This window comes from Herpailurus yagouaroundi, unplaced genomic scaffold (assembly GCF_014898765.1).
Source record: "Herpailurus yagouaroundi ecotype Mexico unplaced genomic scaffold, PumYag 142, whole genome shotgun sequence".
NCBI lineage: Eukaryota > Metazoa > Chordata > Mammalia > Carnivora > Felidae > Herpailurus > Herpailurus yagouaroundi.
In genome coordinates, this window is record NW_024412397.1 from 6764758 (window position 1) to 6792709 (window position 27952).

Sequence of the window (27952 nt, forward strand, 5' to 3'; positions counted from 1 at the left end):
GAAAAATACCTGGTGTTGATTGATTGATATTTTCCCATAAGCCTTCAGATATTGTGCTATAGTCTCTGAACCCAAGGGTAAATTATTTTCAACTGTTTTTCTAGGACACCAGTAAAAGTACACCGAGTAACACCCCTCTCTGCACACACCCATGTTGTTACGTTTGCTCTTATGTCTTAAACCTTAGAACTCTTAATTACACTCAGAATATGTCTCTATACCTACAAAATCATACACTTCACCATTTCTAACGTGAGTCAGAAATCTGACTTGAGTGTGGAAATAGGAGTCACTGCCAGACATTGGCTGGGCTTCCAAGTGGTAAATGGGGTATAAACACCATAAAACTTATAACCGTGTCTTGGTGAAAAGTGGGGTCAGGGATCCTAAAAGGAGGAGGCATTCTTAACCAGACATTTAGCACAAAGGGAGCTGAGTACAGGCAATAAACATAGATGCCAAACATGCATAAGGTGTTGGAGATTGTGTGAGCCTGAAGATGTGAGGTCCACGTAGTAGAGATTTATCTGAACTTCAGATTTGTAAAAGTATCTCCTACCTGCTTAGGAATGAAGAGGCCAGCAAATAGGATGAGCTAGTTCAGAGACAAGTACTTCAACACCGAAAGAGGCCTCGGGAAAAAAAAACTGATGTCTTATAAAGACACACCAATCAATAATTTCTGGCAGAGAACATCCCAAGCTGAAAGGCTAAGTATCACAATAAGCGTCCCTTTCCAAGAAAAAGTAAGCATAGATTTCACGAGCTATGATCAATGTCACAGAACTCAGAAGCTTATTATTAGAACTTATTTTACTGAGAACTGTTGAGGAAGAAAGATGATTCCATATTTCCATATACACATTAATTTATTTCAACAAGAAAGCTTTTATATAAATTAACACATTTCTTGGGGAACAAACAATGTAACTATTTTATGTTTCAGAAAACTCCCTGCCCTCACAAAAAGAAAGATTAAAGTATTTAGTTTCACTTTACAATGCATTGTATTTTAACAGTTATTTGTTTATAGCCAAATATGTGCCATTGTATGAGTTTGTTAATCTGGGACCAAGAACCACTTATTACAAAACATACCTTTTCTACAGAATCCTTAACACAGAGATTTTCCTGTCAGTGAAGATAGATGCTTTTATGGGATAGATTCCACAAAAGTGCAGTGATGGGAAAAGAGCTAAGGGAAAGGTAGGGTCAAGACAGTGACACTTTGCAGACCACAGATGATGATTCCTATGCATGTTCACTGGTTTTCAACCGAAGGGTGTGAATTAAGATCCTAGACTCTCACTTCCTTATAGCCAGGGATTCTGGTAAGTCACACGAGTTTATATCATGGTCTCTATTTAAATTGAATCGAATGAGGGGTGTCTGGGTGGCTCATTCAGTTAAGTTCTGGCTCCTGATTTCAGCTCAGGTCATGATCTCATGGTTCGTGAGTTCGAGCCCCTCGTCGGGCTCTGCGCTGACAATGTGGAGTCTGCTGGGGATTCTCTCTCTCCCCCTCTCTCTGTTCCCTCCGCTGCTCATGCTCTCTCTCCCAAAATAAATTAAAAAAAATTTTTTTCAACGTTTATTTATTTTTGGGACAGAGAGAGACAGAGCATGAACGGGGGAGGGTCAGAGAGAGAGGGAGACACAGAATCAGAAACAGGCTCCAGGCTCTGAGCCATCAGCCCAGAGCCTGACGCGGGGCTCGAACTCATGGACGGCGAGATGGTGACCTGGCTGAAGTCGGACGCTTAACCGACTGCGCCACCCAGGCGCCCCTCTCCCAAAATAAATTTAAAAAAAATTAACAAGAAAATAAATTGAATTGAATGAAACTGGAAAAATCATACATCTTCATTACAAATGGATTTGAAGTTTGAGTATCACATAGACCAGTGTAAAGGAAGCTGGAAAATTATCCAGTTGCAGTCCTCAAAAGGTAAAGAATAAACTGAGGGCATAAGGCTGAAAATAAGTAGTTTTAGGAAAATAATATGTTCTGTTGTAAAAGAAAAACATTGTATAGGGTCCAACAGATATTTAAATAAACAAAAATACTTCCTATAATTTAGAGTATTTGATATTTACAAGAAAATAGAAATTCAACAGCATGTTGATGAGAATGGAAATACACTTGAGGGAGAAAGTATAGACTACCCAGTAAGTCAGAGACATTGTTCTGTGTAAAATGTCTTAAAATCCTATCCCATAATACAATGATTGTTTCTTTTAATAGTTAATCTGGAACTATATATTAAATCAAAATGTATTAATGTTGTTCTGTCTCATCACCAACTGTTATTTCTTCTGATAAAAGATTGACTTGTAGATCTACCCTATGTGAGTAAATTATCAAGCAAAGTAGAGTTTAAGCAAAGAGCATTACTAGAGGTAAATGGAATCATCACTTCATGATGAAAAGTTAAATTCATAGAAAAGACACAGCAAGTTTAAACTTATATGTCCCTTCTATGTTATACGTTATATTAACATAACCTTTTTGGTAATAGTATGCTCAAACACAAAATGGGAGTAAAGCTATAGAAATATAAAATGTGAAAATAAAACATTTGATATACTATATATACATATAGTATTATTGTAGCCATCCATAAACATTTACGCAATAAATCATAAAAGAAATCACCATAGGGTATTTATTTTTAATTTTTTGATGATTACTATTTTCAGAGAGAGACAGAGGCAGAGCATGAGTTGAGGAGGGGCAGAGAGAGAGGGTGACACAGAATCCAAAGCAGGCTCCAGGCTCTGAGCTATCAGCACAGAGCCTGACAGGGGGCTTGAACCCACGAACCACGAGATCATGACCTGAGCTGAAGGCAGCCGCTTAACCAACTGAGCCACCCAGGCACCCCTGAAATCATTATAGGTTTCAAAGGATTAGTTTTATGCAGACCAAAGAAACTAGGAATCAATATATATTAAATATATTTATATTTTGTATATAAACATATTTATAAATATATAATATATATTTATATATTATATATTTATAATAATATAAATATATTATATTATATATATTATATATAAATATATAAATATATTTATAAATATATTAAATATATTAAATAAAATATATATTAAAAAATACAAGGCAGTAAGTTAAGCAATGAAACCAAAAAAAAATGAAAAGAGGAGCTATAAACATTACACATCAACATATTTAGAATTGAGAAAAATAAATATAAATATGAAGGATTAAGGATACAGCTAAAACAGTTTGATTTATACTATAACATTTATAATTGCATTGAAAAACATGGCTGAAAATTGGTGAACCAAGAAGTTACAGAATTTAGATAAAAAACAAAACAAAACAAAACAAAACAAAACAAATGAATCCAATGACCACATAAGGTAGAATATACCAGGAAAGACAGTAAATTCAAAATATATAAACGATGCCAATGCCAATCCTGCTTAACACACTGATGAGAATGACAAAACTATCATGAGATTTATGAGGGAAAAAAGGGCAGATATAAACAAGAGCATGAATGAAAATGGGGCATTATATCAGAAGCTGTCAACGATGAAAAATAATGAGATGCTATAATACTTTATGCCAATAAGTCGAAACTCTTAGAAGAAATGTGAAAAAGATAAGAAATAGAACTCTCTGCATTTGTTAACAACAAAAACAAAAACCCAAAAAACAAACCCCCCAAAAAGTGATCCTCTCCCCATTCAAGATATAGGATCAGTAAATACTCCCTTTAAAGAAAGCTCATTAAGGTGATTTTCAAATCAGTTTTATAGCAAGTTTACAAGAAATTCTTCTAGTCATATAGAAATACTCTCTAAAAAGAGAAAAAGAAGACTTGCATAAATGAGGCTACCATATTTTGATGTCAATATGCTGGGAGAGTAGTAGAAGAAGAAAGACAAATTGTAGGCCGGTCTTCCTCACGGACACCTGCACGGATACGTGCAGCACACATCTAGGCAGCACGCGTTATTCGCATTGGGTAGGTCTCAGCGACATGCTGGCTTAAGAGTTGAAAACAATTTATTTATTTATTTATTTATTTATTTATTTATTTATTTATTTTCAACGTTTATTTATTTTGGGGACAGAGAGAGACAGAGCATGAACGGGGGAGGGGCAGAGAGAGAGGGAGACACAGAATCGGAAACAGGCTCCAGGCTCTGAGCCATCAGCCCAGAGCCCGACGCGGGGCTTGAACTCACGGACCGCGAGATTGTGACCTGGCTGAAGTCGGACGCTTAATGGACTGCGCCACCCAGGCGCCCCAAGAGTTGAAAACAATTTAATATATAATTTAGTACATTAAGAGATGAAAGAGAAGGCAATCTGATTATGCGTAAATGCAAAAATAATACAGAATAAGATACATTTAATTTTTATTTAAAAACATTCTTAGCAATTACAAATAAAAGGAAATTACTGGAATCTACAGATTTTATTTACATCTTTTACCCTGTAAACAAGTTGATAAAACATTTTTAAAGTTAGTCAGTTAGTATTGCATGTAGTTATAAATCAGTGTCACAAAACATGGGTAAGTTCTGGTTGAGACAATTACAAAATTATATTGAAATATGTTAAAAAGTATAAATCGATGGGCGCATATGCCAGCTTCATAAATAAGGAGATAAGGAGACACAACACATAGAGATTATCAATATTCCTTAACTGATCTATAAATTCAACATAAATTCAAAAATTTTGTGGTAAAATTTGACAAAAATGTATCCAACGGAAAAAAGAACAGAAATAACCAACATATAACTGAAAAAGAAAAAGGAAGATCTTCCCTGATAGATATCAATAATAATTCTGAAGTTACATCTATTAAGACTGAGATAGAGAAAAACTGAAAGAGAATAAGGAGCTTATAAAGACATCAAGAATATATGGGGATTAGATTTCTTATAAAACATGCATAGCGGATTCCATCCAACTTAATAAAGTATCAAAATAGAAAGCAATTTAATACGTCTGAAATTCTATTTCTTCTGTCAAGCTAAAAATACAGAAATTAATACAACTTTTGCCAATAATAGCAAGCAGTACGATGCCAATTCTTGATGACATTCCTGTCTATTTACCACCTATGTTTTTCTAGATCGATAGATACATGGATAAGTTCATCAAATATAAGTGATGATTATTTTAAGAAGATAAATTCTATATATTTTTAATTGTTTCTTCTGCAATCCTTAAGTTTCATAAGTGAGCATGTGTTCTGTTTTTCCAAGTTTGATGTTAAGAATCTTTCAAACCATTATAAAAATTAATACTATTAAGAAGCCTTGCATTTAACACCAAAATAAGGCTCAGTTGTTTTAATTTTCTAATAACAATACACAATTTGCCTTTGAGTAATATAATAATTGAGTGGATAAATATTAAAGTTATTTTTGTTGATAGTTGGTTGATATTAGTTGGTATCTTTCTAACTCATTCCTCCTCTGTTGCATTTTAACAGACGCTCTCTAATATATCGCTGTTGAAAAATTATCTACATTTAGATATTGGATGATAAACGTACTCCTTTCCAGGGCACACCAGAAAATGATAAAAATCCTTTAAGAATTTAAAAAAGGTAACCTTTATACCGGAAATAGGGCAATGATATTTAAACAATGTGGCAAAACGTCAAGGAGATATTTTAGGTGCTGGATGTTCACACTATATTTTAGTATATATTTTTTAATCGAATCTAGGTTTGTAAATACATTTTAAAATTGATGTCCTTGCATAATAGGTCCTATATATTAATTGAAGTGCTTTTATTATGAGCCAAAAAGGAAAAACAATAAAGGAATTCATTTAGCTGGATCTAACTAGTTATTAAAGGCATTCAGAGTATGTTCCCAATAATATGATAATTAAATAGTTATCTTAGACCTTTAAATGCTATTGTGATATATGCATATACATACACATACACATAAACAGATATATGTATATATGTATCTATATGGGAAAATTAGTATTTTATTAAATATTGATGAACTTTATAAATGTTAGGTTGTCACAAACCCTCAGATCTTAATACTACAACTAACATGCTGGAGATATCTATATCTATATTGATATTGATATAGATATATCAAATATATATAGAGATACATATCTGATTGGATACATATACTATATAGATCTATACAGTAGCAGATATAGTAGTAGCATAGATCTTGTATATTTTATGTATATAGACATATCAGATATATGTAGATATACATCCAACTATAGAATCATATATATCAGACATATACAGATATATAAATAGATATGCATATGTCTCTAGAATCAGTAATCAAACAAATGCTTGTAATAAGTGATCTTTATTAATCAACTTTATTTTCAGAACAATTTTAGATTACAGAAAAGATATGAGATAATACAGAGAGTCTTCAAATACCCCATGCAACATTCCACAGTACTAACATCTTACATTAGCATGGTGCAGTTGTTATAGTAAATGAACTTATATTGATACAGTGATAGTAAGTCAAGCCCACATTTATTTTTTCATATTACCCTAGTTTGTATCTATTGTGTTTTTCTGTTACAGGATCTTAGAGTAGGACATTACACTTAGCCATCATGTCTCTTGAGGTTCCTCTTGGCTGTGATGGTTAGGTATTTCATTCATTCGTATGTTTGCTTGTTTATTTGTTTATGTTTTCGAGAGAGAGTGTGTGAACAGGGGAAGGTCAGAGAGAGAGAGAGAGAGAGAGAGAGAGAGAGAGAGAGAGAAACTTAAGCAGGCTCCATGATCAGTGCAGAGCACATGGAGGAGCTTGATATCATGACCTGAGCAGAAATCAAGAGTTGATCACTCAACTGACTGAGCCACCCAGGTGCGTTAAGATTTTATTTTATTTTTTTTTAATTTTTTTTTCCAACGTTTATTTATTTTGGGGACAGAGAGAGACAGAGCATGAACGGGGGAGGGGCAGAGAGAGAGGGAGACACAGAATCGGAAACAGGCTCCAGGCTCTGAGCCATCAGCCCAGAGCCCGACGCGGGGCTCGAACTCACGGACCGCGAGATCGTGACCTGGCTGAAGTCGGACGCTCAACCGACTGCGCCACCCAGGCGCCCCTAAGATTTTATTTTTTAAGTAATCTCTACATCCAACATAGGGCTCAAGCTCACATCCCCAAGATCAAGAGTTGCATGCTTCACCTACTGAGCCAACAGGCACCCCAGGTCTTTCTTATTTTTAATGATATTGACAGTTTTTAGGATGCTGGTTAGGTACTTCTCTATTGAAATTAATCTATGTTTTTCTTATTATTAGACTAGAATTACGTGCTTGAGGAGGAAGTCCATATCGATAAAGTGCCCTTTTCATCACATGATATCAAGGGTACATATTATCAACATGGCTTACCGCTGTTGACATTGACCATGACTACTTGGTTGAAGTAGATTTTGTCAAGTTTCCCTTCCTAAAGTTAGTTTTATCCTATTGCATACGGTACCCTTTGTAAGGAAGTCCTCATGCACACCCCACATTTAAGGTGTTAGGAATTATGCTCCACATCCTTAAGAGTGGAGTATCTACATCAATTATGTAGAATTTTTCTGCATGGGAGATTTGTCTGTTATCACTCATTTATACATTTATTTAACCATTATTGACAACTGTGAACTCAGATATTTATTTTATACTGAGGATAATAATCCTATGCTATGTTATTTGTCTTTGCTTATATTTCCCCAGTTTTGTCATTTGGGGCTCTTTCAATTGGCTCCAATGTCACTTTTATATAACCCATCATTTTTTGTCTGGGGGGAGCGTCTTCTTACTTTCTGATATTTACAGGATGCTCCAGGTTCATCTTGTATATTTCCTGCCATACTTCTAGAATCAGCCATTTCTAAAAGGAGCTCTGGTACTCTTATTGAAAATGGTATTAGAAGCCAAGACCTGGGATCTAGGTCTCAAGTTAAAATGCAGGCACACAGGACTAAGGGGATCCCTAATCCAATTTGATTGATGTCCTTATAAGCAGAAGCAATATGTATATACCGAGAGAAGAAAGCGATGTCACAACAGAGGCAGAGATTGGAACGATGCAGTCTAGAAGCTAAGGAGCGCCAAGGATTTTTGACAAATGCTAGAAAAAGGCAAGAGTGGAGTCTTCTTTTTGGTTTCAGAGGCAGCATAGCCCTGCCCACATTTTAGATTAGGACTTCTATTTTCAAGTATGTGAGCAATAAATATCTTTTAAAAAAATAATATATTTTCTTTAGTGACCCAGGTTGTGATATTTTGTTTTGATATTTCTAGTTTGTGAATCTTAGAAAGCCAATCCATGTAATACCACTGCTTCTCACTAATAGAACCAAAAGATATATGTGTGCATACTATCTATGCCACATACACACACATGCATTTCTACAGGTTCCCATATTTCTATATGAAACTAAGCATGGGTTCATACTGTTGTTTCCAACTCCTGTCAATCATTACATGGATCATTCTAGTCTCCTCCTCTTGTTCATCGATAACCTTCTGCACCAACAGTGAGACACCTCATTCCCACCATCTGCCATCTATTTCCTTTATCATTCAATCCATTATACATGTAGAGCAGAATCAGATTTGTTAACCAATTCTCCCACGGAAATTGTTACCAACTAGAAGACAGTGCTTATTCACCATTCATTTTCTCTTCAGCTTTAACAGATACCACTTGTTCAAAGTTATTTAGGTCAACAGTTTACTCCATCCCCTTCAAGTGAGGTTTTATTTTTTACAGTTATACATTTGTTATACAGTTAGATTTTTTATTACCTTCCTCATTCCCAGATTTTTCTGACCATCTAAATATATTTTTTAATTGCATATACTAAGGTTCACTATTTGTGCTGTGAAATTCAAATTTTGGCAAATGTGGCAATTAAATGCTTGGTCAACACAAAGTATCATGTATTCACAAATAGAGTATCTCACAGGGTAGTTTCACCACCTTTAGTGTCTCTTTTTTGAATCTTTGCCCCAAGCTATATGTAAATATAAATACTTCATTTTACTTTTAGATTCAGGATATGCCATCAGAGTAATTGGTTTTTAATCTTGTATTTACACCAGTATTTCCTTTATTCTTCATGCAGTGATAAATTTAATAAAATGTACTAAAAGTGAAAAAAAGAGGCGTTTTGAACATCTTTTGTTGGAGAAATAAAGACGCAATATTAAATTGCAATTTACTATGATTTGATCTAGGCACAAAGTATAAAAGATTTACTTCTGATAAAAATAATTATTTTGCTCAAAAAGTTAATGAGATTTATTAACATGTAGATTAAGTAGGTGAGCAGAATATTTCCATGATAAAAGTTATAAGAGTTATTCTGCATAACATTTACAAATGCCGAAAAAAATTTACAATGGCTGGATAACATAATAGAGGTAGTATTTTTTTCTTCACTCATGAAAATTCAGTACACCTCTTGAATGCTTGCTTTGCTCCACGTATGCTTTCCGATGTAAAAGATCAAGTATAAATACAATACTCCTAATATAGTAAGAGGAAACAGACAATTTCCCATAAGGAAACTTCCTTTAGTGATAAGAACCATAAAGGTGATATAGAATGATATAGAATGGAAGGTAGGAGAGGATATTATTGGCTTAGACGAGCAGGGTAGATCTCTCTAAAGGTTGTCACTCTTGACATAAGACTTAAAAATCAGTGTCAAAGTAGCAAGGCAAAATCTGGGAGGAAGCAAATCTAGGTTAAAACACAAATCTGGAAATGTGTGAAACAACGTTTGTGTGTTTGTGTTCTAGAAATGAAAGGATACCAGTGTCACTGGCAAGCTCTAAATGAGTAGAGTCCATCTTTGCAGGGACACGGCACACGGATGTAGAACCAGATCATGGAGCCCTCTTGTATTTCTTCTACATCATTTTGTTTGTTTGTTTGTTAGACAGAGACCGTACACAAAAGGAGAGAGGGGCAGAGAGAAAGATAGAGAGAGAGAGAGAATCCCAAGCAGTCTTCTCACTCACACAAAGCCCTATGGAGTGGAGTTCGATTGCATGACTTGGGCCAAAATCAAGAGTCAGATGCTTAACCAACTAAGCCACCCAGGTTCCCTCTCCTACATCATTATTAATCTCATTAATATTTATCCATTCATATTTGACTTCATACCTTACACATTTTGATGACTAATTCTGTGCTTACGCTTTACTATTGACCATTAACAAAACAAGCCACTGTCTCCTTAGTCATGATTCTAAACGTGCCATATCATGTTTTATTTAAAGCAATAAAACCTCAAATTGATTATATCTGAGCATGCATGAATAACATTTCTTGAAATTTAGAGTAACATTTTTTTGAAAAAAAAAAAGTTTTGTGCGTAGTGCATAATCTTTTTTTTTTTTTTTAATTTTTTTTTTCAACGTTTATTTATTTTGGGGACAGAGAGAGACAGAGCATGAACGGGGGAGGGGCAGAGAGAGAGAGGGAGACACAGAATCGGAAACAGGCTCCAGGCTCTGAGCCATCAGCCCCAGAGCCCGACGTGGGGCTCGAACTCACGGACCGTGAGATCGTGACCTGGCTGAAGTCGGACGCTTAACCGACTGCGCCACCCAGGCGCCCCGCGTAGTGCATAATCTTAAAGAAATGAATATACGTTTTATGGACTTGCCTCCTACTATGTTCAGGTTAGAGCCTCTGAGGGATACTGGCCACCCTCTAAAGCAGGATGCCCTCCCTGGCTGTGTTACTGTTGCTGGGGTTCACAGAAAATTCCATGCATAAAGTACACAGAGGGCTTTCCATGTATCTATTCTACACAAAAAGGCAAAAAGGAAGAAAGTCCATGGATAAAAGTAGTATCCCAACATGAGCAGGCAGGATCTAGTTGCTATGTGCCAAGGGGAAATTGTCTAGCTTGCTGTTGACTGTCCTAAGCTGTGTTTATACAAGAGTAGCAAACTGGCAAGGCTATTTAAAAACAAATTTAATTTTTGTATAGTAATATTTTGGTAACAACAATCATTATTCTCCAAACTACCTTATGTAGCTCTTCAAGAGAAAAAGAAAAGAATTGAATATAGATTTATATGTTGATCTTTTTTTAAGAAAGCTCACCTTAATATATAGTTAATTATATTTTGTTTTTAAGTAAAAACACATCGAGATAATAATTATAATAGCTCTTCATATTGATGTACATAAGTAATTAAAACAATTTTTTAACATTTATTTATTTTTGAGAGACATAGAGAGGCAGAGTATGAGCAGGGAGGGGCAGAGAGAGAGGGAGGAGAGAGAGGGAGACACAGAATTCGAAGCAGGCTGCAAGCTCTTTGCTGTCAGCACAGAGCCCAATGGGGGGGCCCGAACTTATAAACCGAGAGATCGTGACCTGAGCCAAAGTCGGACGCTCAACGGACTGAGCCACCCAGGCGCCCCAGTAATTTTTTTTAAATATAGATCTCTGGAAATGCCCCACATCTAATGAAACAATCTTCAGAAGTGGTTCTTCACAAAAACTGACTTTTTAATACGTTTCATAAGTGATTCTGGTGTACAGAGATGCCTTTAATCCATAGGTTTTATGCCCTTTCAGGGAAAAAGTCTATATGATCTACTAACATCTCCTCAATTAGATGACAAAATTATAATTCATCAAGACTTAAAAATGTAAAGTGTTTAAATATAGGAACCGTACTAATATTTTATCCCACTCAAGAGTCAGGTTCTTGGTGGGTCTCAGTGCTGACATATGTTCACTGTGGAAATGTGAAAAAGTTGATATTGCAAAGAAATAGTTCAAATGAATTGGTTCGTGACTTTTTATTAATGTTGTTCCCAAAAGTACACAACTAAGGGAAGCTTTCTTAGCCAATGGGAACCGAAAAAGAGATGTGTGATTCTTTCCTTATTTCATCAATCATCAACTTATAAGATCACTGTAATTCAGAGCATTTTATTGTAACTTGGAGAAGGGTTATTTTTCTTTACAACTTTACTAAATATCCTACCAGGAGAGACACGTCGGAGCAGTTCAAATTATGGAGCTGTTCCTGTAAAGTGTTTATTCTGCCACACACTAGGCATAGGATGTAAGACACATTCCTTGATCTACAAGGCATCATCTTTTCCCCATGTAAATTTTTGATAATAAAAATAAATCACGTCGTAGAGAAAAATCAAGCACATTTGTTGATGCTTAGGTCTCTAATTAGCAAGAAGTCACTAAATATTAGCCTCTGACATAATAATTAGTCCTTGGGGGTGCCTGGGTGGCTTAGTCAGTTAAGCATCCGACTTCAGCTCAGGTCATGATTTCACAGTTTGTGAGTTTGAGCCCCACATCGGGTTCTCTGCTGTCAGCACAGAGCCCACTTTAGATCATCTGTCCCCCTCTTCCCCTGTCCCTACTCTGCTTGTGTGCTCTTTCTCTCAAAAATAAACATTAAAAAAATAATTAGTGTTTGTAAATTGATTGGAAAATGTGATCACATGTGCCATCAAGAGACTTGAGTGTGATCTTGGATTTAACAGAAAGATATAAGAAGTTATTAATCAAACCAAAAGGAAATCTGCTGTGGTAAAGAGTACATGATGGAAAATGTGCAGAGAATTTCAGTAAGCATTGAACAAAATGGGATTCAGAAACAGAAGGTAAAGGAGTTTAAGACCTTAGAATATTAGGTAAAAAAATTAAAACAGTGTATTTCTAATTCCATGGATGGAAAATGTTTATATTCCATGAAGTTTACAATACTAGAATGAAGAAATAAGGTAATAAAAAGGAAGGAAGAGCGTGGTTAAAATAAGATGTTTTAGGACAATCCCTCAAAGGAAATAGTAATAGACACAGGGGAAAAAATACTCTTTACATAAGAAAATTATTAATAAACGTTGATATTTTTGATACAATAATTGCAGACATCCAGAACAATCATTGCATGGCTTATACTAAATCTTTGTCTTCCTATAGCATATGTAGTTATTACGAAAAACTACACTGTAAATTTATGGCAACAATGACATATAGGGAGAGGATGAATAGATAGGAAAAAGGTGAACAAGTAACAATAGACACTCAAAAGCTTCAATGAATTTCAAATGACTGAAGTATTATTTCTTAATCTGAATACCGTGGAAATCTTCAGACATTTGTCTCAATCAGTCTAATGAAATTAACAATTATATTGTTTAAAAAAATGACAACTCACTTGGCGAATATCTATGTGCACTTTTAAAGAGTGTATACTATTTCATTTGGTGTAATTTTCCATGTCAATCAGGAAAATTTTGTCATTGATGTTTGCGTCTTCTCTAGACTTGCAAAATTTCTCTATCCTTTATCTATCATTTCCTGAGACAATACTATTAAAATATCTGACAGTGATTATAGATTTATCTTGTAGATTTATCTATTTCTGTGTTAATTCTGGTGGGCTTTTGCTTGATGGTTTTTGGTGCTCTGTTATCTGTTGCATATATGTTTAAGATTGTTACATATTCATAGGTAATTGCCAATTTCATTGTTATACCATACCTTTCTCTGTGAAAATGGCCTTTGGCTTTTTTTAAAAATTATTTTCATGTTTATTTATTTTTGAGAGACAGACAGAGGGTGAGCAGGGGAGGGTCAGAGAGAGAGAAGGAGACACAGAACCTGAAGCAGGCTCAAGGCTCTGGGCTGTCAGCACACAGCCCGATGTGTGGCTCAAACTCACTAACAGTGAGATCAGGACCTGAGCCAAAGTCGAATACTTAACCAACTGAGCCACCCAGGTGCTCCCAAAATTGTCTTCCTCTTCAAGTCTAATTTATCTAATGTTATAACCACATAAGTTTTCTTATGATTACTGGGTGCATAGTACTCATTCCCCAACCCCCGGTTCTTTCAAAGCATATATTTTCTTGTTTCATAATACTCTAATAAACAGAGTGTAGTATGGTTTTTCTCCTTCATACAGGCTGAAATACTTTGTCATTTAATTTAAATGCTCATTCAATTTATGCTCAACTAAATGTTTGGTTATTAAATTACCATGTTGCTATTTGTTTTCTACTTTCCTGGATTGTTCTCTTGTTCTTCCTGTATCTTGTCTTTTTGGTTAGCTAAATATGATTAGCGTCCAATTTGTTTCCGCTATGCGTTTCTTATCTACATCTTATCGGTTCAGTAGTGGTTGTTCTAGGCTAACAATATGGGTTGTTTGCTTATCATGGTTTATTTTGAATCTTTGTTGTGTCTTGTCAAATTTCACATTAAACATTATAAAATTCTTGACTTCAACCTTCCCCTGCATTCTTTATAATTGATACTTTTTATTTCCTACCTGAAAGTTCCTAATTTTAACATTCCCACTTTCTAAGCATACTAATCTTAGGATGACATAAATCTATTTACTTGTCCATCCTTTTTTGGTGATTTTTAATATAGTATGTATATATATATTATATATATAGTATATATATATATATAGTATAGTATAATATATAACATATGTTATAAATGTCATCTTACAGTTTCATCATTTTTCATTGAAGTCTTTTGCCTTTTTCACAAATTTTAAAAATAACAGTTTTTTATATATGCCAATTTATTTTTGTTTGTATATATACTTGTATATACAAACATATGTGTGTGTGTGTGTATATATATATATATGTGCAAATTCGTGTGTGTGTGTGTGTGTGTGTGTGTGTGTGTGTGTGTGTGTGTATTTGCTCTAAACTATTTTTCCTTGATTCATCTCATATGTAAATCTTATACACAGGTCTGTAAGTCACTATTTTTATTCTGGGATTTGTGCCCCTCCTACTCCTCCACCCCTCACCCCTGTTACTCAGATTGCATAATTTCTACTCATCTGCCTTTAAATTTACAGGCTTTCTTTTATGCTGTCTCCACTCAGGTAAATTTTAATTTAAATTATTTTACTTCTTAGTCTAGAATTTCCATTTGGTTTATTGTTTTATTTTATTTTGTTTTGTTTTGTTTTGTTTTATTTTATATTTATCTGGTTTCTTTTTTTTTTTTAATTTTTTTTTTCAATGTTTATTTTTGGGACAGAGAGAGACAGAGCATGAACGGGGGAGGGGCAGAGAGAGAGGGAGATACAGAATCGGAAACAGGCTCCAGGCTCTGAGCCATCAGCCCAGAGCGCGACGCGGGGCTCGAACTCACGGACCGCGAGATTGTGACCTGGCTGAAGTCGGACGCTTAACCGACTGCGCCACCCAGGCGCCCCTTTATCTGGTTTCTTTATCTGTTCATTTGTTAAAATAATTTTATTTCCTTGATTTTTTAAATTTTTTAATGTTTATTTTTGAGAGAGAGATACAGAGTGAGAGTGGGAGAGGGGCAAAGAGAGAGGGAGACACAGAATCTGAAGCAGGTTCCAGGCTCTGAGCTGTCAGCACAGAGCCAGCTGCAGGGCTCAAACTCGCAGACCATGAGATGGTGACCTGAGCCAAAGTCAGACGCCTAACCAACTGAACCACCAGGGGCCCCTCCTTGATTTTTAAAATAAATCTATTTAAAACTTGTAGTCCAAGTTCAACATCTGAAGCATAGTGGGCATGATTTCTACTTATCACTGGTTTAACATAAATTGCATGTTTTAAATTTGCATGTCTAATGATGTTAGATGAAATACTGAACATTTTAAGTTACATTTTATAGATATCTCACATTGTGTTTCATCCTCAAAGAGAGAATCTTCACTTTTGAGGAATTCAGTTACCGTTCGAATTATTTGAAATTTGTAAATGGTTAGGGTAAATCAAAGAAAACCCAGAGAGATCTTTCCTGAGCAGGTCTAACTTAGGAAGACAAAAATCATATGGTGTCACCCTCCAGGTCCTAACAGAATTCTCTAATCTAAGATAGGATGGTTCTAGAATAATTACATCATAGTGTGGCAATTCTCAAAATGTAGTCTCCTGCACTCCAATACGCTTTCAGGATATCTGTTAGTTTAAGCCATTTTCATGAATATAATATGTGGGATTTTTCTTTTTTAGCCTTTTACCATGTTGACATTTATAAAGATGGCCCTTAAGCATTGGCTGATAAATCTGCTGATGTCTTCTCAGAAATCAAAACAGTGGCACTAAACTGTGCTAGTAAGTATATATTCTTCAGCTTTACATATCTACATTAACTTTTACTTGTGAGTACACTGGATCAGTCAGTAAAGTTACTGATTTATTAAATCCTGTAACTTTGAGCATATTTTTGAATATCCAGCATGAGAAAATACACAGGATAGTGCTGAATACTGAAGAATGATAGGTTTTTGGAGAAAACCTTTTGGATGCTGAGTTTGAAACTTAACCAGGCACTTTTTAAATTTTTTAATGGAACATCATTATGACTTAAAGTGGCTGAAAGACAAATTATATTTAGTCAGACAAGTAGTTTGTAGAGTTTCCCAAAAATTAACAAAGTGAGCCCGTGCTGTCACTCCAAAGAAAATAATAGGCAATATTTGTTTTTCCTTATATCATTTGAGATATTTGAAGAAAAGAGAGAAAGAATTTTTGAAAACTTTCATCTTCAACTAGAGGATTGACAAAACTAAGTGTTCTCATGAGATCCATACAGCTTTTAGAATTGTGAGTTTCTACAGTGTATAATGAAATATATCAACATTTGAAAGAGCTCCATCATTCATTGAACCCAAGTGGACAATGCCTACTTAATGTTACAAAACCATATGTATGGAAAGGATCCATTCACTGATATGATCCCAGCTTCCCCTTCACAACTAGTCATAAGAACAACCAATATTTTATTTGAAATGTAGAAAGGATATCCAAAATTATCAGAAAAATAGATTAATATTTCTCCTTTTAAAACCACATGTGTGTGAAGCCATATTTTCCTTCAGATAAGTCTATCAAACTTATCAAACATATCAGACCAAATAAAGAAGGCAGACGTAAGAATACAACTAACTTCTTTTAGGCTACTTATTTAAGTCATTTGCAAAAATGTGAAATACCACTTTTCTCAATACACTTTGGTTTGTTTTGGAAAATATCATTATTTTCATAAAATTATATTGTTTACATTCTTTTTAGTGTATTATTATTGCTATTTTAAATGGATTAATAAGTAAACATCCCTGAAATTTTTCAGTTTTAATTTTGAATATGGCAACCCTTTACACCTCAGGTGTATGCTGAGGTGTTAATGAAATGTTAATGAGCATCCCTTCACTGAAAACCAACATCCACTGACAAGGTGCTTCACCAATCCTGCTCAATTTGAAATGTCTCCACTCTGTTCTGATCCTTGTATCAGGTGCTATGTGAGGAGTTTTAGGAGGTTGTACCAGCTTATTTAAAACCCAGCCTGCAGCCAAGAACTGATGGGTAATCCCCCTCTACGTGGCTTCCTTTTCTGCACAGCTAACTCCTCTCCAGTGCCCACCATACATACTCCCACCGCTTCAGTTGACCCAAACTTTGATCTCTGCCTCCTCAGCTCAGCAAGATTCCTATGCTCTGTTCATATTCCACTTTTCTGTTCTCTCTTCACCCTGGGTCGGAAGTGGTTCTGAGGCAGAGAACTGAGTGAAATTCTTCCAAGTGGTGCTGACATGAGCTAATATTAGCCACTGGCTAAAACCCAGTACACCATCTATCTTGCCTAGTTTTACAGTTTTTTTTGGTGAGAGGAATTGCCTGACGCCTTTAGCAGAAATCAAAACTTTTTCATTTAAAAGTTTATGCCTGGTGCATAGCCTCATTCTTGGCACATTATATTCTGAGAATCCATTATCAAATAATACATGTATATATGTATGAATAAACACATAGATAAACAAACAAAAGAGATGGCCAAGTGCCCATATTTAGTAATGAAATCATTTCTCTTGGTCTTAAATTATGACTATCTCTCTCAAACTACAAAGGAGCAATGAGGTGGGGGATTGACGAGACCAAAGGGTTCAAGTTGCTTTTTCGTAATTGATTTTTCTTAATTAAGATAATAACTTTCATACATTAAAATTCATTTTTAAAATCTAGGTCTCTGGATTGTAACTAACTCATACAGTATTGTAACCACCAATACAGTCAATACATAGATATTTTCATAATCAAGTTTCCTCATGACCTTTTATAGTCATCACCTCTCTGTGCCCAGATCCTAAAAAACATTGATCTATTTTCTGTCCTTCCTTTTTTGTCTTTTCAAAACCTAATGTAAATGAATCAAACAGTCTCTGATCATTTTATTCTAGTGCTTTTTCTCAGCATATTGCATGTAATATTTATGTTGTATCAGTGGCTTGATCGTTTTATTAGTAAGTATTATTCCACTGTACAGATGGATCCCAGTTAGTTAATAATACAAATGGAAGGATATTTGACTTGTTTCTTTTTGTGGGAGACTATGTATGGAGAGCTAAAACATAAAGCTATGATTTTTGTGTGTGTGAACATATGCTTTAATCTCCCACGGTTAAATATCTGGAAGTGGAATTGCTGGGTCACATGGCTAGTATATACTTAGAGTTCTAAGAAATTTCCAAACTGCTTTTCAAATTGGCTAGATCCTTTTGTGTTCCTAACAGCTTCTTTTAAGAGTTCAGTTACCCTTCATACTTTATAGCATTTTTATCATCAGATTTTTAATTTACATATTTATTGTGTGTAAAGTAGTGTCTAGTTCTGGTTTTAATTAGCATTTTACTTCCTCTTCCCCTTCCCAAGTTGTTTAAGCCCTCCCACAGGAAGAAGATCCGGAAAGGGGCTTTATGCTCTTCTTTGAGCAGTGGCTGATACCCTCCTGCAGGCTTCTAACCCTTCAGTCTCCTGCCCTTTTTCCAACCTTTCCTGGAAATGAATCCCCGCTACTGTAGAAAAGAACCCATGATTGTGTACAAGCTCCCTTTGTGTCTACAGATTCAAGAAGATCTATCCACTCAAACTATATCACACTTAATCTTTAGTGATTTGTCTTAAAAATTAGCTAAATAAATTTTTAAAAAGCAAGTGACACATGGGCGCCTGGGTGGCTCGGTTGGTTGTGTCTGACTTTGGCTCAGGTCATGATTTCACAGTTTGTGGGTTTGAGCCCCACGTTGGACTCAGTGCAAACAGCTCAGAGCCTGGAACCTACTTCAGATTCTGTGTTTCCCTCTCTCTCTGCTCTACCCCACTCGTGATCTCTCTCTCAAAAATAAGTAAACATTAAAAATTATGTAAAAAGGCAAGTGAAACTTTGTTAATAGGAATTAAGGACCTAAAAATGAAGAGATCTACTATGTTCATGGATTGGTTGTCTTGAGAGCATTAGGATGCCCCTTATCAATTTGTACTATAGGTTCCATACTATTCTTATAAAATACCAGTAGATTTATACATAAAATTTGACAAAATTATTCTAAAATGAATTTGGGAATGTAATATACATACAATACATACAATAGTAGAAGCATTTTTGAAATGGATGAATAAGGTTGAAAGAAGTATAATATAAAATGTCAAAACATACAGAAATAGACCTAAACATATACTGTTACTTGATTTTCAGAAAAAGGGTCCATGCATTACAATTGGAAATTGAATATCACTTTAAGATATAGAAAAACAAAATTATATCTTATGGAAAAAAAAAGAACCTTTATTTATAGCATAAAGGAAAAAAATCAACTGGAGAAGGAGCACAGACCAAAATATAAAAACTAAAACTCTATAACTTGTAGAGAAAAATACAGTAGAATATTTTTAAACACCTTAAAGTAGTCAAATATTTCTTAAACAATACACAGAAGTCACAGATAACAAAGAGAAGGTGGAATTTTATAAAAATTTATGCTGTTCAACTAAGGCACTGTGAATTAGGACCTGTGTCCAGAACATATAAAGAGCATTAACAAATCAGTACATAGGATGCAAACTAACCTAATGTGGGGGGTGGGGGCAAGGAGCCAGAGACTTGAATGGTCACTTCAGAAATGAGACTATCTAAGGGGTATGTACATGAAAATACATTCAAGACTATTACTCATCAAGGAAATATAAACGACAACAGTAAGGAGATCATTGTGCTCCCATCACATGGTTAAGGTTATAAGTGCTGGAGACAAAAAAGCAACTGGAATTCTCAGACATTGATTGTAGGAGTTAAAATGGTATGCCATGTTTAGAAAACTGTGTAGCAGTTGTTAATAATGTTATATATAATATATATATATTACATATATATAATACAGTGTATATATATATATATATATATATACACACATATATGTCTCTCTAACATTTCACTCCTTCTACTCCTATGTACTACAAACATGAAAAAATTATTTCCAAAATGATTGCACACAAATATTGCATACAAATATCCATGGCATCTGTGTTAATAGCTAAAAGCCAGAAAAAAAAAATTGTTCATAGATAAACATTTTACACGTTCATAAAATGATCTAAAATGTTTTATGGTTAAACTTTAGGAAAGTCCAGATTAATGCACATTTTTGCGGTAAAACTGTTGTAAAATAGTGGCTTTGATACAAAGCATGAACAGTAGGGTCACCCACACACCCCTGAACTGCAAGAATGGCAAGGCTGAGAATGTGGAAAAGTAAAGCTTAGGGATCACGACATTTGTCATGATTGGTGAAGCAAAAGCAGTATCATTTTGGGTTAGTTGAGGAGACAGAATTTGATATTCACTGGAACAATGCAAAGGATATGGCAAAAAAAAAAAAAAAAAAGACTTGACCAGTTGAAAACAAATCTGAGTTAATTATGTCAGAAGCTAGTATAAGCAATATGCAGAGCAAAACTAAATAGGGCCATGTGTTTGTGGGAGTCTCGAATTACTTTATATATATACATGGATTCTTTGGAAGTAGCCCTAAGATTCTATGGGTAATAAGTAAAGAGAGGTGTTTCTTTTAAATAATTCTGAGCCATAGCAGTACTATGAGCTCCACAGACACAGTGCCAGGGCAAGTGAGAGCCAGTCAAAGACTGGGCGACCTGTGCCTTGCAGGGGAAAGTCATTCAACACGGACTAAGGCGATCCTAAGAAGCTGGGAAGCAAAATGTCATCATATGCATTCTTTGTGCAAACTTGCAGAGCGGAGCACAAGAGGAAGCAGCCAGGTGCTTCAGTCACCTTCTCTGAGTCGGTTAAGAAGTGTTCAGAGAGCTAGAAGACCATGTCTGCTAAAGAGAAAGGAATATTTGAAGATGTGGCAAAGGTGGACAAGGCCCACTATGAAAGAGAATACTGAGAATCCCCCTAAAGGGGAAACAAAAAAGAAGTTCAAGGACCCCGGGGCACCCAAGAGGCCTCCATTGGCCTTTCTCTCATTTTGTTCTGAGCATTGCCCAAAATTCAAAGGAGAACATGCCTACCAATCTAAAGGAAAGCCTGACGTGGCAAAAAATTACAAAAAAAAAAAAAAAAAAAAAGAGGTCATCAAGTCTGAAAGAAACAAGAAGAAGGAAGAAATGAAGAAGAGGAAGATGAAGAGGAGGAGGAGGAGGAGGAGGAGGAAGATGAAGAAAGTGATGATGAACAATCTGGCTTTAGCACAGTTTTTGATCCATAAAACATTTAACCGCCCTGTACACAACTCACTCCTTTAAAAGAAAAGTTATAACGTAAGGCTGTGTAAGATTTGCTTTTAAAATCTCCGGTAGCTTCTTTTGTTAACACTCTACCCTGTGTGTCTTTGGGTAGCCCTGGTCTGGTGGTATTTTCCATAGCTGCTCCCTCTGCCCGGTACAGTATGGGGGTTATATATTGGCCTGGGAACTTAAAGCAGGTTCTGGTTGGTGCACAGTGCACATGGGTTCTATACGGGGATGGTAATTTGTCACCTTCAGTCACCTCTGATGCAGCTTATACAAAATCATTGTTGTTCTTTTAACTGAACACCATTCTGTAATTGCAAAAAAAAAAAAAGTTGCAGCTGTTTTGTTGACATTCTGAACGCTTCTAAGTAAATGCAATTTTTATTAAGATTGTTTTTCAAAAACGATCCTACCTTTTTAAGTCTATTATTATTTTGAATTCTCTTTCACTGACGTATAAGTGATAGAAAACTGTGGGAATGCATTTGAAAGTCTGAGGCAATTTATATGGTAATTTATGATTTCCAAATACACCCCTAAATATTTTTGTACGTGTTCTATTATGAGAGAGCAACTACTACTTTACAACTGCTTCTGGAAGAATGTCAGTAGCACGCCCTCTTTGGAAACAGGCTGAACGAGACGCATGGCAGGACTTTAGGAACACTATACAGAAAATTTGCCCCTCCTATGCCTCACAAGCCTACCATGTACTCTTGCCAAAACCCTGCCGGAAATGAGTCACGACTTTACATCGATTCGCCAGGTTTTTCATGCCATTCTGTAGCATCATCTCTTGGTTTCTCTTCCTTAGCCTTCTGTCGTTTGTCTTGTATTTCTTCTGCTTCTCTATCTTAATCTCGCTTTTTTACATTCCTGTGCCTCATCTAATTTTTCATCTTTTCTCCATTCATGTTGGAAGTGATGCATTGCTATCCACATGCAAGTGCTACTTTGAGAAGGGAAAAAGTGAGTTGACTACAGTTCTGAATAATATACATATACAAGAAAGGCAACTATTATTCATGGAGGACAATGTCCTTTTAAGTCCTCACCACTGCCCCCAAACAGCATTATATGATGGCAATAAAGGGTGACTGCCAGCGAAGAGAGAGAGAGAAAGATATAGAACAGCTGGCAGTATGTCTTTCAATTTTCTTCCATGAAAATGACTGTGGGTTTTCATTCACTTTCTTCATTAACTGTAACCCTTTTCACTCCGTGGAAAAACATGTACTTCAAGAGTCAGTAACTATGGAAAAAAGATTAAAAGTAATAATAATAAAAAACAGACAGACTAGGTTTCCTGTTCAGATAATTTTGAAAGCTTTACTCAAATACTACATTAACAAAAATAATGAGGGGTGCCTGGGTGGCTCAGCTGGTTGAGCGCCCAACTTCAGCTCAGGTCATGATCTCATGGTTTGTGAGTTTGAGCCCGACATTGTGCTTGCTGCTGTCAGCGTGGAGCCTGCTTCTGATCTTCTGTCCCCCTCTCTCTGCCCCTCCCTTGCTCATGCTCTTTCTCTCTCTTTGTCTCAAAAATAAGTAAACATGTTTAAAAAATAATGATGTGAAACCTGCAATATATTCATTAGTGTCTATCCATTGAATGTCTTACCTTAATATACATTCCTGGATGGATTATTTGGGTTTGGCCAACATACACAGGGAAACATGTGACAGGCACTTATGGTTCATGATGTCTCCAACATGTATTTTAATATTTGTATATGAGATACAATACCTGACAAATATGTCATTATATGTTCACTGGAATGTGTTTTGTATCCATAATATGTACATCAGTCTTTGTGGTCGATATGGATATTTTTTATCCTAGAACTCAGTCATGCTCTATGAACAATGATGTCTTCTGAAAAAAAATATTATGTGTCTATAATTGACGCTGTGTGTTTCTAGTTCATTCATTTTCAATAGTGAATGCTACTCTGTCCTTTGAGTGTAGGAGAACATATTCATTGACTCTCATTCTAATGGACTTTTGGGATATTTTAAGTTCACAAAGGCTGCATGGAGTGTTCTTTTGCCTCCTCACACTGCTGTTGCACAAGTGGAAGCTCCAGAATGTTGACCCTTCCTCTTGTGAAATGGGAAGAGTTTAGAGAGTTTTAAATAGAGGAGCTACATGGTATGCCATATTGTTTAAAAGACTCATTCTATCTACTAAATTGAGAATAGACTGTAAGAAGAAAAGAGGCGAAAATAGTTTGGGGGTGATTCTAGTACATGGGGAAGGACATGCAATGGACAAATATCAAAGAGGTAAAATGAATAAAAATTACCAGGGCTATAAGAGAAGGAGGTACGTAATGTAGTTGCAAAATGGTAAAATCTCTGTCATTCTGGGTCCGTGAATTAGTATGAGGAGCAGGGCACATATAGGGGGTAAATTAGTCTGTTTTGTTCATCCACTGGACTTTGAGATTTCTTTCTTTCTTTTTTTTTTTTTTTTTTTCCTTTCTTAATGTGGCATAACCTGGCCTATTCTGACGGACGTAGTCATGGTTAGTATTGCCAGGATTATTTGGTAGCCAAAGGGGTAGAATTCCTTTAGTATTTAAAATACCGGGTATCTTGGGGCTCCTGGGTGGCTCAGTCGGTTAAGCGTCCGACTCTTGATTTCAGCTCAGGTCATGATCTCAAGGTCGAGAGACTGAGCCCCACGTTGGCCTCCGCGCTGAGCATGGAGCCTGCTTCAGATTCTTTCCCTCACCCTCTGCCCCATCCCTGCTTGCAAGTGCATATACACGTGCTCTCTCTCACAAAAAAAAAATCAAATAAATAAAATCTCAGGTGTGTTATTGTAAGGAGTTGTGGTAGGTAGAGTTCTAAGACGACCCTCAAGAGTTGCACCGCTTGCTGTATACTCTTACACAGGTGAAACTCTGCTGTAATCAGGGTTAGCTCTGTGGCACAGGTAAAGGGGTTCGTTTTGATGTAGTAAGTGCTCCAGATCAGTTGGAGCCAATTCATCTGTTGGTCTTGAGTTCAACAAAGGGAAAATAACATGAGTTGGCCTGACTTAATCAAGTGACACCTTTAGAGAGGAACCAGACCCTAAAAGAGACATTCTCCTTCCCACCTGATGGAAAGAAAGGTTCAAGCTGTGACGCAGATGGTCTGAGGTCTTTAGGAGCCAAGGGCCCCAGTCCTACAACCACAAAGACCTGAATTCTGCCACAGGCAAAGGGTCTCAGAATTTACGTTAAATGGCAGCTACTTCACTATAAGATCTAAATGGATTAGTGCCATAGGTGTATGGTGGCACTGAAAAACAAGATGTGACACCAAACACGGAATGTCAAGAGACAAAAATGTAGCCTATTAATGGCCATACTAATTTTGTGTTTGGCCAGTTGTTTGCTTCCTCATTTTCTATTAATGATCTAGTTTATGGCCACTTATTTAGACTAATTAGACTTTAAATCATATATACTTAGATACTGTTTTTTTTTGTATCTACCCAGGCTTGGATTTATATAATTTATTTGGTATTGGAAATGAATCTAATTGTACATTATTGTAATTTCTTAAGGACTAAAACGCACTACTGATCCTTAAATTGCAAAGCATGTGGTCTTAGTTAACAGCCCGTTGGGGATGATTTGAATATTAAGTTCAATGAATTATATAATATGTTAAGTAAGGGAGAAGCAAAACAAACAGTTGAGCAAATTGCAATTTTAGCATGTCACACCCTCTACAAAATTGCAATTTCTCACTTGGGGATACTCTGTGGGACACAATACAATATCTTCAAAGATAACCCCCCCCATAATGTTTTAATCCACATGATATAATTAATTTACAGTATCTGAGTTAATAAACTATTTTTGAAATATAAGCATAGTGCTTCAAACTTTAAAAAACTCTTGCAGGTTGGTAATATCATCTTAAGTCAAAAGATGGTTAAGGTAAGATGGTTCGTGAGTTCGAGCCCCAAATCACACAGCCAGTGCGAAGCCGGCTTGGAACTCTCATTCTCTCCCCTCTCTCTGCTCCTCCCCTGCTTGCGCTTTCTTTCTCTCTCTTTCTCAAAATAAATAAATAACCTTAAAAAAAATAAAACAGGGGCACCTGGGTGGCTCAGTCGGTTGAGCGTCTGAGTTCCGCTCAGGTCATGATCTCACAGTTTGCGGGTTCGAGCCTCGCATCGGGCTCTGTGCTGACAGCTCAGAGCCTGGAGCCTGCTTCGGAGTCTGTGTCTCCCTCTCTCTCTGCCCCTCCCCTGCTCACACACTCTGTCAACCTCTCTCTGGGAAAACAAATAAACATTAAAAAATTTAGAACAAATAAAATAAAAACAGTAAAAATTTTAGTAGTGTACGTGTTTATAAAATTGTTAATATTGGCTTTTTGTCACTTCAGCAAGCTGGTAAGAAATTTACCCTCGATGAGCTTCAATTTTCTCACACCAGTAAGACAAATGAGCCCAATCTCAGCATAATTGTTAGGTAAATGTGTGTAAAGTTGAACATAATTTTACACACTGAACATAAGAGGCTGTTCAACCCCCTGACATGATTTCTCTAGCTTTGTTTTCCCTCCTTCCTTTCTCTGTTCTTGTCCAAGTCAGGGCACAGGATCATCTGACATGGACAATCCAAACACATGCAGCAAGCCAAATCCTCTGTCCGTGGAGTTTCACTGTGTGTCAAAATAGCAGCCATTTCTACAAAGTCTGGAAAAAAAGTCTCCCTACATTTCTAAAGGTCAATATGAAGACATCATAGTTGCAAAGTTAATTTTATAATAAAAATAGTTATTATCACATCTGACTAATAACTGAGAAACAGATTATTTGAAAATTGTGACAAAACAGTATGTGTCTCCTCGTTGACAGTTTATCAACCTAAATTAGCCCAGGCAGAATAAGATCACAACGGTTTTATATATCAGGAGAGAGTTTAGTAATACCCGTACATTAATTTGGCAAAGTCTGTACACTAATTCCTGCAGGCAGAGAACATAGCTACATGTTAATATTTTTCATGAATTTAAGTATTTGGACTATAACAAATAATAGGTTGTTTAAAGGATTTAGATCAGCTCAACCAGCATCTCAAAAATATCCGGACTGCACATTTTCACCTGAGAATTCACTTTGTGAGTGCTCTGATGCAGACCTTATCAAAATCTGGCTGTGAAAAAGCAATGGAATAAGTATTAAGAATACATAACGTGTTTCTCAGTGATGTTCTATTCTTTTGTTAATATGAAAAGAAAACCAAAATGTTTTGTATTCTGGATATGTTACTGACTTCTCGGTAAAATAAATAAATAAACAATAAACAAACAAACAAACAAACAAATAAATAAAATATTTTTTTAACTGCACCCATATCAAAATTAGTTGTGTGTCATTCATTTCCAACAGCTTCAGGGAACTGGGACATATTAAGGACTAATGCCTGCAGAAAAACATGTAGGCAGAACCCTACTGACAGTTCCAAATGGGAACCAAAGCCTGGCTCCCACTGTCGAGGAAGTGTTGAAATAGGGGCTATTAAAGCTATTAGAGCAACTAAAGGAAAGCAATGTCTGTCTGGATTTGAGTAGTGACTTTGGGAAAGGGGGTATGTTCCGAGGATGAATTGATCTCTGGATAGCCTAAGAAAGAAAGGGTAGGAAAATCTGTGAACTCAGTTTATTGTTAAAACAAGGTTAAATCACATTTTATATATTAAAAACAGGAAGAAAGATAAATACAGCAAATGGCACCAGGGAGATGAGTTGTGAAGTCGAAGCTAAACACACAATATTACCCTGCTACTACTTTCTTCTCTATAACTTTATTTTCTTCTGGCTCTTTGGAGAGACTCAGTGGGCCCTAATCAGCCACTGGCCACTGGAGAGCTCATGTCAATCCACCGCTGTGGTTTCAAACAAGCAAAATTTCAAAACCTATGAACATGTCCCTTATGTAATTTAGTAGAACTTTAAAGTTCTAGGATGTGGTTAAGATGTTGAATCCTATTTTACTAGAATGGAATTTTCCTGGCCTAACAAGGACTGATCCCCAATTTTCAAAAAGCGGGCAAAACATTTAAGAGACACATCATCAAAACCATGTATGAGTGTGATAAGCCCATGAAATGCATCTTACTTCTTTAGTCATAAGGCAAATGCACATTAAATCACAATGTGACATAAATATTCACATAGTCGAGAATAGTCAACATTGAAGACTGGCAAATCAAGTGTTTGTGTGGATACTGGATGACTAAGAGTCTCAAAAGTTGCTCATGGGAATGCAAAATAGTATCATTACTTTAAAAATCTTTGTGCCCATTTTTATAAAGATACGATTCCCATA

General features: G+C 35.8%; 1 pseudogene; it reads left to right on the forward strand.

Moving 5' to 3' along the window:
- LOC121033241 (putative high mobility group protein B1-like 1) overlaps window positions 1–21587 on the forward strand; it is a 30615-nt pseudogene extending 9028 nt beyond the window's left edge.
- Window positions 21588–27952: the final 6365 nt, after the last annotated feature.